At 36.9% G+C, this 12,397-nt stretch overlaps 1 long non-coding RNA gene across 3 annotated transcripts in view; it reads right to left on the reverse strand.

Moving 5' to 3' along the window:
• Positions 1–282: 282 nt before the first annotated feature.
• LOC105498357 (uncharacterized) overlaps positions 283–12,397 on the reverse strand; it is a 49,255-nt gene continuing 37,140 nt past the window's right edge. For all 3 annotated transcript variants that reach the window (XR_011619941.1, XR_011619940.1, XR_011619942.1), the window contains 2 exons: positions 10,632–10,673; positions 283–484 (listed from right to left, as the gene is read on the reverse strand). This is a non-coding gene — a long non-coding RNA (uncharacterized lncRNA). The remainder of the gene's footprint in view (positions 485–10,631; positions 10,674–12,397) is intronic.

A 12,397-nucleotide genomic window follows, 5' to 3' on the forward strand; every position in this document is an offset into this window, starting at 1 on the left:
GAATATCATTCATGAATTGTGCTTCATCTGACTTCCTAACGATAATGGTTTATAGTTCAAAGTTTAAAAAGCAGTTTATCTAAAAGAATGCTTGAAAATTACTGAAGATAAAATTAATCAATCATCCTATACTTAAGCAAGCAATTTAAAAACTTGTTTTCAATTTCCAGGTTATTTTTAAGATGTAAAATGACAATTTCCATTTTACGTTTCTCTTCTACTAGGAGTAAAGTAGTCCACATGTGCACATACAAACCTTCAAATATGCAGAGTTATCACACACAGAAGTAATTTATTGCCATTTTTCCCCTTAGCTTTCTATTTGGTTTCCCTTAAACTTCTCATTTGTTTACTCAAACTTTAAGAATATAAATATGCTCAAATGGGGTAAAATACTGTACTTCTTTTCAGTGTTCAGGAAGTGGAATATGTACTTTCAGAACTTCTTTCTTTTCAAAGTGGTAAAGTAGACACATCTGTACATCTGTGGGGTAACAAAGAGACACACATTAAAAATTCTGTGCTTGTCTAGACTTAATCAAACCCATTTCACAGTAGGTGTTAAATGTTTCTAATTAAAGTATTTAAGAAATTTTTAAAAATTCAAGAATCGTAGCAAAATGTAAACATTCAAAAATCAAAATTTTTATTTTCTACAGGCTCCACTTTGGTCTCCATAGTAACAAGAATATTTACTGGCTTGATTCTCTAATTGATTTTATATATATATATATATATATATATATGTACACACACATATGTATTATATATATATAGAGAGAGAGAGAGAAAGAGAGAAAGAAGAGAAGTATTAGCAGAGAAACAGGCTGTGTAATCTATATTCTTTCTTCTCCATGCTTCCCCACATTTCTTGCTCGTAGCCTCCTAACCAAAATAGATTGATCTTTTCCAGGTGGCATTAACACTTCCAGGGTACTCTTCAGTGGGTGTGATGGACTGGAATGAGAAAGCGAACCGCTTCTCACAAAGGGGATAGGCTACAGAATTTGACATATTATTATGTCACTTGCCAAAATGGAATAAATTGCAAGACTTCCCTTCCATTAGACCGGACAGACACCCTCCCTTTTATTTAAGCTAAAGTATTGCCACCTGAACACATTTATCTGAAGACCACACTGCACAGAAAGGCAAAGATGACTCCATAGAACTGGTCTGTCTGCTTTCTTTCGTGGATGGTAGTTAGGAATTAAAAATTAATCTCATTACAAAGGCTTTTTCCATCTCACTCCTTCAATTCTTTCTCATTGCTTCAGCTGTGCCTACTGCAACTCCTTTTTATGGTTATTCAAAAGGCACACCCTTGTAAGTCCTCCTCAACTTCATTTTTCTTGATCTCAAACCAGGAAAAAAATTAAACAATTATTTTCTCAGTGTTCTATTTAGACAAAAAACACTGTAGAAAAATGAAAAAAGAAAGATTCAAGAGACTTGAGAGTGAAACAAAGAAGTGAAATAAAAATCAAAGTTTGAAGCAATATGGTACAGAATTTTAATTCACCTTGAGGATTATTCATTTCAAAGCTCTAGTGAATTTTCTGACTGTCGTATGTAGTTCTATTCTCCCACAACATTAGAATGCTAAATGCAATGCTATCATAGGAACTGATGACTCAGAGGATTTGTTCGTTTATATAAACTGTTTATCAGAGGAAGTATTTTGGAAGGTGTGTCTTACTCTCATCTGAACTCCAGATTATTATTTCACCAATCTCAGTTGTTATACAAACTTCTGATAGCAATGTATTGGGTGTTACAGAAGCAGCCACTTCCCTTCACAATTTTGTACAAATATAAAAAGTACTTTGTTTTCACTGTTTAGTCATTTTAATTGCTCAAGTTTATTAATGATATATGACTTTATCTCATTCATCTATCATGTTAAGCTAGATTATAGTGTTATAATAAACAACTCCAAAATGTCAATCACTTAAAATAACACAAGCTAATTTATTGCTCATGGCACATATTTAGCTTGGTTTGGTAAGGAAGACTTTGCTCATGATAACCATTCAGGGCCCCGGGATGATGGAGTTGACCACTTTAGGATGCTACCAGTGCAAAAAGAGGTTTGAGGGACTCCATGGCAAGGGAAAGAAGAGCTAGAGAATTAAGCACCAGCATTACATGGTTCATCCTGGAAGTGATGCTGCATACTTTTGCTCATATTTCATTGGCTTTTAAGTGGTAGACAAGTAGAAATCAAGGAAACCCTAAAATTGACAAATATTGATAATGTCTACATCATCCCTTCTTCTCCATATTAAGCTATTTGGAGTTGTACCTCATAGCAACAGGTCCTAGGCGGCTCACATGATTCCTGCCCCCTGCTGTTGATGCCCTATATAACCCTTCAGGCTTTGTGTTTGGGCTGGACCTGCTGATAGGATTTGGCTCTGTCCCCACCCAAATCTCGCCTTTAATTGTAATAACCCCCACATGTCCAGGGTGGGGCCAGGTGGTGAAGATTGAATCATGGGGGTGGTTTCCCCCATATTGTTCTCGTGGTAGTGAATAAATCTCATGAGGTCTGATTGTTTTACAAATGGGAGTTCTCCAGCATAAGCTCTCTCTTGCCTGCTGCCATGTAAGACATGTCTTGGTACCCCTTCACTTTCCTCCATGATTGTGAGGTCTCCCCAGCCATGTGGAATTTTAAGTCAATTAAACCTCTTTCCTTTATAAATTACCCAGTCCCAGGTATGTCTTTATTAACAGCGTAAGAACAGATTAATATACCTGCATATTAGTTTGCCAGGGCTGCAGTACCAAAGTACCACAGAATGGACAATTTAAAAAACAAAAATTAATTTTCTCACAGTCTTGAAGGCTTGAGGTCTGAGATCAAAATGTTGGTAAGGTTAATTCCTTTTGAGACCTCTCTTTATGGGTTACTAATATCCATATTCTCCTCATGTCTTCACAGGGTTGTTCTTCTATATGTGGCTGTGCCTAATCTCTCCTCTTCTTATAAGGAGACCAGTCATATTGGATGAGGGCCTACCATAATAAACTCATTTAAGCTTACTTACCTCTCTAAAGGCACTATCTCCAAATTCAGTCACATTCTGAGGTACTGGGTGTTAGAGCTTCAACATGAATTTTGGGAAGGACACAACTCAGCACAACAACCTGTGACATGTCTCTATCCAGTAGAATATGGCAAAGGTGATGGGGTCTTGTGGATGTAATTAAGTCCCAAATCAGTTGATTTTCATTTAATCAAAGGGAAAATTATTCTGGATAACACTGAGTTAATCAGACCTAATCCATTAAAAGGAAGACTGAGCTTTTTCTAGGAAGAGAAACTGCCCTCATAGCCTTCATGAAGTAACCAGCCATGTGTCAAAGAACTGTAGATGACCTCTAGGACCTAATGCAACTACCAGCCAATAGCCAGCAAAATTCTGGGGCCCTCAGTCATACAGATGTAAGAAAATTAATGTTGCCAACAACCTGAACTAGCTTGGAGATGAATTCTACCCCTGTTTGGCCTCCAGACAAGAATGCAACCCTGCCAGCACATTTATTATAGCTGTGTAAGATCCTGAGCACCAACTGAACTGTGTCCAGGATCCTGACCTATGGAAACTCTAAGATAATAAATATGTGTTTTTTAGCTGCTAAATCTGAGATAATTTGTTACGTAGCAATATAAACTAATACATAGCAGTAGTGACTTTGTTCCCATTTGAGGTGTAGCAATCTGACAACTTGGAAATATGATTTTAGGCAATAATTTACTCAACTTTAAAATGTGTTTCAATGTGTGTGTGTGTGTCTGTTTTAGCAGTCTCATTCCTAGTTCCTGTGATGCCTCAAACATTATTTTCCCTTTGCCTCATTTTTCTTTCCTAATGTTCATTATCTTTCTTTTATAACTTTATTATTAATATTTTTGATTGACAAATATTAACTATATTCATTTATGGAGTACAATGTACTGCTTTGATATATGTGTACAGTGCAGAATGATTTAATCAAATTAGTTAACATGTTTATCACCTCATTTACCTATCATTTTTATAGTAAGACATTTTAAATTTGCTCTTAGTTATCTGAAATATGTAATACATTATTATTGACTATAGTCATCTTGCTGTGCATTAGATCTCAAAACCTATTTCTCTTGTTTCTTCAAAACTTTGTAGGCTTTGATCAATAACAACTTCCAATTCTCTCCTTCCCTACACTCTCAGCCTCTGGCAAGCATTGTTCTACTCTGTACTTCATAAATTAAACTTTATTTGATTCCACACATAAAGAGATCATGTAGTATTTGTTTTTCTGTGCCTAGCTTATTTCACTTAGCATAATGTCCTCCAGCTTCATCCATCTTGTTGCAAATGACAAGACTTCTTTTTTTAAGGCCTAATAATATTCCATTGTGTAAATATAGTCATGCACTTCATAATGATGTTTTCATCAATGACAGACCACATATAAGATTGTGTCCCCATAAGATTAGACTGCTGTATTTGTGCTCTAACTTTTCTACAGTGAGATGTGATTAGATATACAAATACTTACCATTTTGTTACAATTGCCAAAGTATTCAGTATAGTAACATACTCTAAAGGTTTATAGCCAAGGAGATATAGACTATACCACACATCCTAGCTGTGTAGTAGGCTATAATCTCTAGGTATAAATACACTCTATGATGTTTGCATAACAATGAAATTGCCTAACACCACATTTCTCAGGATGTATCTCTGTTGGTAAGTGAAAAATGTAACTGTATGTCACATTTTCTTTATCAATTTATACACTGATGAACACTTATGTCGTTCTCATATCTTGGTCATTGTGAACAACGTTGCAATGAACATGAAAATGCATGTATCTCAACATGTTGATTTTATTTGTCATATATATTTATGTGCTCCACTATTGGGTACACATATATTTACAATTATTATGTCTTCTTGGTGGATTAACCCCTTTATCATTACATAAGGACCTTCTTTATCTCTTTTTATAGTTTTTGACAGTCTATTTTGTGTGGTGTAAATATAGTTACCTCTCTTCTCTTTCAGTTTCAAATTATGTGGAATATCTTTTTCCATTTCTTCATGCGCATTCTTATGTGTGTCTTTATTAGTAAAGTGAATCTCTTGTAAATAGCATATGATTAGAAACTGCTTTTAATCCATTCAGCCACTCTACATCTTTTTGTTAGAGAATTTAATCTATTTATATTCATAGTAATTATTGATATGTAAGGACCTGCTATCATCATTTTGTAATTTGTTTTCTGACTGTTTTCTGCATCTTTTGTTTCTTTCATCCTCTCTTACTCTCTTTCTTTGTGGTTTGATAGTTTCCTGTAGTGGTTTGCTTTGAATCCTTTTTTTTTGTATTTTGTGCACTGACTATAGGTTTTTTCTCTGTGGTAACTATGAGGCTTACATATCCTCAAAACAGGCTACCCTAAGCTGACAACAACTTCACTTGAATCACCTACAAAAAATTCTACATGTTCACTCCCTTCCTCCCAATCTTGTATGATTTTGGTGTCAAATTTTACTTTTTGTGATTTGTATCTCTTAAAATGTGTTGTAACTATAGCTGTTTTTAAAAATCTTGTCTCTTATTTTTCCTAATAGGGATAAAAGTTATTTATACACAACTCTTAAGAGTATTAGATAATTCTGCATGTTACTATGTATTACTTATACTATTGACTTGTTTACTTTTATATGTATTTGATATTAATTAGCAGCCTTTCATTTCAGCTTGAAGAACTACCCTTAGCTATTCCTGTGAAACAGGCCTAGAGGTCATGGACTCCCTTAGGTTTAGTGTGTCTGTGCAAGTTTTATATCTCCCTCATTTCTGAAGGGCAGTGTTGCTTGGTAAATAACTTTACCAGAGTAAATACTTTGAATATATGATCCCACTCTCTCTCCTGGCCTGTAGGGTTTCTCCTGAGAAATCTCCCAAAAAGCAAATTAGGGCTGCTTTGAATGTGATATGTTTCTTATGCCTTGCTACTTTAAGTATTCATTGTCTTTAATTTTTTATAATTTGTGATATATCTGGTGAACTCCTCTTTATATTGAATTTGATCAGTGATCTCTGAGCTCCCTGTTTCTTGATGTCATCTTTCCCCAAATTTGGGAAATTTTCAACTATTATTTCTAAAAATATGTTTTCTAGGCCTTTTCTTCTCTCTTTTCCTTCATTCATTCATATTACGAGGAGGTTAATTTGTGATGGTATCCCATAATTCCTGTAGGCATTTTTTATTTCTTTTCTTTTCTTTTTTTTTTTTGAAACAGAGTCTCACTCTGTGGCTCAGGCTGGAGTGTAGTGGTCTAATCGTAGCTCACTGCAACCTCCGTGTACCAAACTCAAGTGGTCCTCCCACCTCAGTCTCCCAAGTAACTGGGATTATAGGTATGCTCCACCACACATGGCTAATTTTTCTATTTTCAAATGGGTTTTTTCTTTTTTTCTTTTCTCTTTTTTTTTTTTTTTTTTTTTTTTTTTTTTGAGACAGAGTCTTGCTCTGTCACCCAGACCCAGGCTGGAGTGCAGTGGCACAATCTCTGCTCACTGTAAGCTCTGCCTCCCCGGTTCACGCCATTCTCCTACCTCAACCTCCCTAGTAGCTGGGACTACAGGCACCCGCCACCAGGCCCGACTAATTTTTTTGTGTTTTTAGTAGACACGGGGTTTCACCGTGTTAGCCAGGATGGTCTTGATCTCCTGACCTCGTGATCTGCCAGCCTCGGCCTCCCAAAGTGCTGGGATTACAGGTGTGATTACAGGTGTGAGAAAAAGCCCGGTCTCAGATGAGCTTTTTCTTCATGTTGCCCATGCTGATCTCCAACTTCTAAGTTCAAGCGATCCACCTGCCTCTGCCTCCCAAAGTGCTGGGATTACAGCCGTGATCCCCTTCACCTGGCCTACTCCTTTTTCTTTTTGCTTCTCTGATTGTATAATTTAAAATCTCCTGTCTTCCTACTCATAGGTTTTTTATTCTATTTGATTAGGTTTGTAGCTGAAGCTTTCTATTGAATTTTCATGTAACTTATTGTATTATTTATCTCTATGACTTCTATTTGTTTTTCTTACAATTATTGTTTTTATTTCTTTGTAAAACTATTGTTCATGATCATTTTCCAAGTTTTATTTAATTTTCTACCCATATTTTCTCATAGTTCCCTGAAGTTCTTTAAGATATTTATTGTAAATTATTTGTAAGTAATTTTATAGATCTCCATTTCTTCTTGGCAGATTAATAAGCTTTATTAGTTTATTTTGGTAGTGTCATATTTCCATGATTTTTCATAATTCTTGTGTCTTTATTTTTATACCCCTACATTTGAGGGGATGGCCACCTCTTTTTGCCTTTGCAGGTGTTATTTGTTAGTAATAGACGTTTACAATATAGTGTACCTTGGGATTCTGGATGGACCAGCTGGTAGCAATCCCAAACATACAGTCCTTGGTGTCAGGTTCGCTAGTTGGGCTGGGTCACTTCCTATACTCAAGTCAAATGGTATGGCTGGCTGCTCTATGGTCCACTGAGACCACTGTCTGTACTCTACCATCAGGTGGGACTGCTGGCTGTACTCTGCAATGGTCTTTGACCAGGCGGGGCTACGGGTTGTTTTCCCTGGCTTAATGGTACTGTTATTTTGAATCTATACTTGGGCAAGGCTGTGTGATGGGTTCCAAGGCTGGATGAGGTCTCTGAGGTTGCTGCTCAGCCACAAAAGATGGCCAAGACCAGAGGCCATTCTCCACAGATATGTTTAGACTTGGGCTTGCCTTCTGACCTAGGGTGGGCTTAAGCAGAACACCAAGGTTTTGTGGAGTCATTGCTCTTCAGCTTGGGTTGAGCAGGGCCAGATGCTCTCTTCATGGGTAATCACTGACCTGCAGTTGCATTCTGGCTTTGGGAAGATTTAACAGCATATGTGCTTACTTGGATTACCTCTCCTTCAGTAGATTTGGACAGAGCCAGATGCTCACTCTGTGGGTCATTGTTGACCAGCAATTGCTTTCCAATCTGGGGATGACCTAACGTGACCACCAGAACTTAGTTGGGTTATTTTTCCGTCATTAAGATTGGGCATTGGGCAGGACCAGATGCTCCACCCATGGGTAATCACAGACCTACAGTTGCCTCATGACCTGTGTGAGAGCACCACGGCTGTGTGGAGAAGATGGATAGGGATTTAACCCTAGAAAACCCATGGACCATGTCTCCTGTGACATAATACTGTGGCTGGCTTCTCTGGTGTGGCACCTCTGTTGGCTGGAATAGACACTAACCACCAGTATCTATGTTTTGGTCAATGTGACTCCCACCCCTGTTCTTTGTTTCTAACTGAACCCAGGTGGCCTGGCCCTGCCAGATTCCCAATGTCTCCCATGGGACAAGAATGGAGTAAACCTCCTGTAAAGGTTCCCAGAATGGTGGAGAAGATGAATATCTGCTTCCAACTCACTTTTCCCACTGTAGAAACCATGGGTCCAGGGGAATCCTCTGTAGAGCTGTGCGGGCTTGAGGTAGTGGTGACACGGTCAAAGAAACTCATTCTCTTATTGTTCAATCATAGGTTTTTGCTCTGTAGCCCAAGGGAGTTTCTGAGTCTCATTCCCAAATTCTAGGCTATTCATAGTAGTATTCTTGCCTGTGGATAGTTGCTTGTTTGATTTGGGGGCCAGTGGGGAGGGGGTGAGGAGTAAGTGAAGCTGGAGAATTCCTATTCTGCCATCTTGCCGATGTCACTCTTATTATCTAAATTTCCGTGTGTGTGTGTGTGTGTGTGTGTGTGTGTGTGTGTGTGTAACAAAGTAGTCTGTGTATTCTTAAATAAACCCTGTCACTAGATTGTCATGTAGCATTAGATAAGCAATTTGATTACAACTCCCTCTCTCTCTGTTTTTCCATACAGCTAGTGGAAGCTGTCAAACAATGCTTGTTGAACTTCTGGAAAGAATCAGCTTTCAGAAATTGCATTTTGCTACCTAACTGCCATTTCAAGATGGCATGGAATCCAACATTCATTGGGCATTAGTAGAGGCTGTACTTCCAAGGAACTGGCTTTAGATTGTAAGGAGTTTCAGCAAATGATTAAATAATGTCACAACTGATGCTTTAGGAAAGTATAGACCTATAAAGTTTATGAGGAATTATTTATACATTTAATAAAAGGATTTTAGACTCTTAAAGCAATGCCTGGCATAATAAGTGGCCAAATATGTTTTTTAAATAAATGAACGGGCTTTAAATATAATTATTTAGAATAGTCACCCACTTATTCAGTAAACATTTCTGAATGCCTATGACATGTAAGCCCTGAGCTGTGTGCTGAAAAAGTGTCATGAAAGAAAGAAGGAAATAACTGTTTAAAGCTATGATGAAAATCAGGAAGTTTCAATTTTTAAAAAATAGGTTTTAAAAAAATGAAGAGAAAGCTGTCAATTGAAGTTGAGATGGGGAAAGGGAGTTGGGAAAGAAGGAAAAAAAATTCAATGCAGAGGACACCACGGGAGCAAAAATTGGGAGATGTGTGAATGACTGATTTGTCTGAGATGGGGAGTCATCCCATATGTTGGCAGAAGTGTTTAAAGGAAGGAGCCATAACCAGGAGCTTTCAGACCAGATTTTATTCGTAGACAGATTATGTTTTGACTATACAATGATTGCTACAATTTTGAATTAGCTGTCGCATTGAAAAGAGCTTAAAATAATGCATAGCCCATATATATGTTATGTACATGTTTGCTGGTATTATGGAAAAAAATTAAATTACAGCAAAACTCTAAATTTCTGAAAGATCAAAACTATGGAAACAGTTTACTGGAATAGATCCTTCAAAGAGGACATGATGCCTCACAGTCATCACACACTGTATGCACCATTCCTCACTCATACTCGAAGTCATGTCAAACATTTACACCATTCATTTGGTCCCTGCAGGCGTTCGAGCTTTCAGAAACCTGGTCAAGCACTCAAGTTCAGGGTCTATCATTAACAGAGCATGTGCTTTTATGTCATGCTGAGGAGTTTAAACATTTTCATAAAGACAATAGAGAACTATAAAAATGATTGCAATTCAGGGAATAACACAATTTAACTATGTTACATTAATACTAGGTTTAACCACATGAACTTGTCTCTTTTTTTACTAGTCAAAAATAGCCAAATATCAGCAACTTGCTTTGGTTCTAACTAATAGAAGCATCATTTTAGTTACATGTAGTAAATGTACTAGAAAACAGAAGTGAGGAAAAATTGAAGGTAGAAAAACTAGATAAGAAGAAATTATAATGACCGATACAAAATAATGACAGCCCAGATTTGGCTAATGTGAGGTAATGACAGTGGAAATGAAGCAACACCATAATTCCATTGGAGAGCTTTCCTATTACCTAGAATTTCATACATCATATTACATAAAATTATCTGAATAATCGAAGTCTGGAGGAGAAGACAAGTTTTGCCTTCATCCTTGTAGCTACTGAAAGGTACAAATAACAGCAATAAACCACATTATTTTAAAAACTGAGTTCAAATGACACTTTTCCCAAGGATGTCCAGATATTTATAAGCCATTAGCTCATAAGTGAGAGGATATCTTACGTACATTAGACAGCTGTTTGCCCACTCTCTGCCTCATTTTTCTCATCTAGAAGAGAAATAATAGCATCTACTTAAAAATGTATTGTAAGGATTGAATGAACTAATAAATAAAAAGTGGTTCAAATATTGATTAGCATATAGCAAACACCCAATAAATTTGACCATATTATTATTACCATTATTTTTAGCAATTTGGTTAATTTACATATGAGAAAAATTAATGCACAGAGAAATAAAGTAATTGATTTGAGCTGTTCCAGGGAATCAATAATGAAGTCAAAACTAGGATGTAGTGAAGAAGTCCTGAGAGTAGTGAGAAACAAGAATATAGGATTGAAAGATGGAAAGTCCTCATGAATATGAAGTGTTGCTGTAGTTGGAGTTTACAAAGGGTAGTAAGCCACAGAGATATAAGTTGGTGGTGCTTAGACAGTATATAAACTTACACCTAAAAAGGAGCTACTGTTATTGGTAATGACAAGATGTAGGGTATGACCGTGATAGTGTGTAAGGGAAGGCAGAATAAAATTATTAGAGAAGATTCCAAAAGACTGAAAAACCATGGTTTTGTGATGATCATTACTGTGTGAAATTATTAAAGAAGTAATAAAGGGTTAGTGTTGGAAAGTGAAGATGATCCAGAAGCTAAAATCTCTGAGAAATGAGAGGAAGTGACCCAACAAATGGAATAATGAGTGGTATAGTCTGGAGACATCTAGTGGTTTTGTGAAGGATAAAGGAAAAATGGTATGAAAGTAGCAAAAAGAAATATGGATGCCATCTATTCTCTTTCCAGGGTCTATATAATAGGAAAGTTTTGGGAGATAGAACAGCCTGTGATTGTGAGGAATGTTGGGGAAACATCTGAGAAAAACCAAGTTTTTGTTAGAGTGAGAGGATAAAAGAAAGGCAATTCGAGGTAAAAGATTTGCTGGTGATTAGTTTTAGAGAGCCCCAAGAGAGTTTCAGGTGCCAGGGAGGTTTTGGAGATATGGAAGGTGTGGTGTTTTAAATGTTTGTGTCCCTTCAAAAGTCATGTTGAAACTTAATCCCCAATGCAATAGTATTGCACTGGGGTCTTGAGTTGGTGATTAGGTCATAAGAGTCAACCCTCATGAATGCTGTTAGTGCTTTTATAAAAGGGCTTCAGGGATTCTATTTGGCCACTTTTTGGACTTCCACCATGTGTGAAGACACATAGAAGGTGTCATCCATAAGAAACAGTCCTCCTCAGACACCAAATTGGCTGGCATCTTGATCTCGGATTTCCCAGGTTCCAGAACTGTGAGTAATAAATTTCTATTATTTATAAATTACCCAGTCTAAGGTATTTTGTTATAGTAAACCAAATGGACTAATACAGAGGGTTAGAAAGTGACTCAGAACCACTGGGGATTAGAGTCTTGGGTAATGAGGTTTGATTGTGGTTTTCTTGGGGTGACTGACCTGATTTGGGATAAAGGTCATAAGGAGATTAGTCCTGAAGATCCCAAGGAAGATAGTGATGAAGAAGCTATGAGTACATAGGAGACAGAAATATGGGATAGGGAAGATATTTTCCAGAGCAAGAAGAGTTCTTGGCCTTCCCTTGATTGCTAATAATAAATGTGAGGTATCCTGCTGAAGAATGGTCTTATTTCAAATAGAAGCACTCTTTTTCTCTCCAGTCATATGGCACTCTGCAAGACAATAGTTCTACCCCAAGCAAATTATATCACTCTTGACTTTTAGGACAGCCTCCTTAAAATAGGATCTGGACCACAATCCTAT

The sequence above is a fragment of the Macaca nemestrina genome, chromosome 1 (genome assembly GCF_043159975.1).
Source record: "Macaca nemestrina isolate mMacNem1 chromosome 1, mMacNem.hap1, whole genome shotgun sequence".
Classification (NCBI taxonomy): Eukaryota; Metazoa; Chordata; class Mammalia; order Primates; family Cercopithecidae; genus Macaca; species Macaca nemestrina.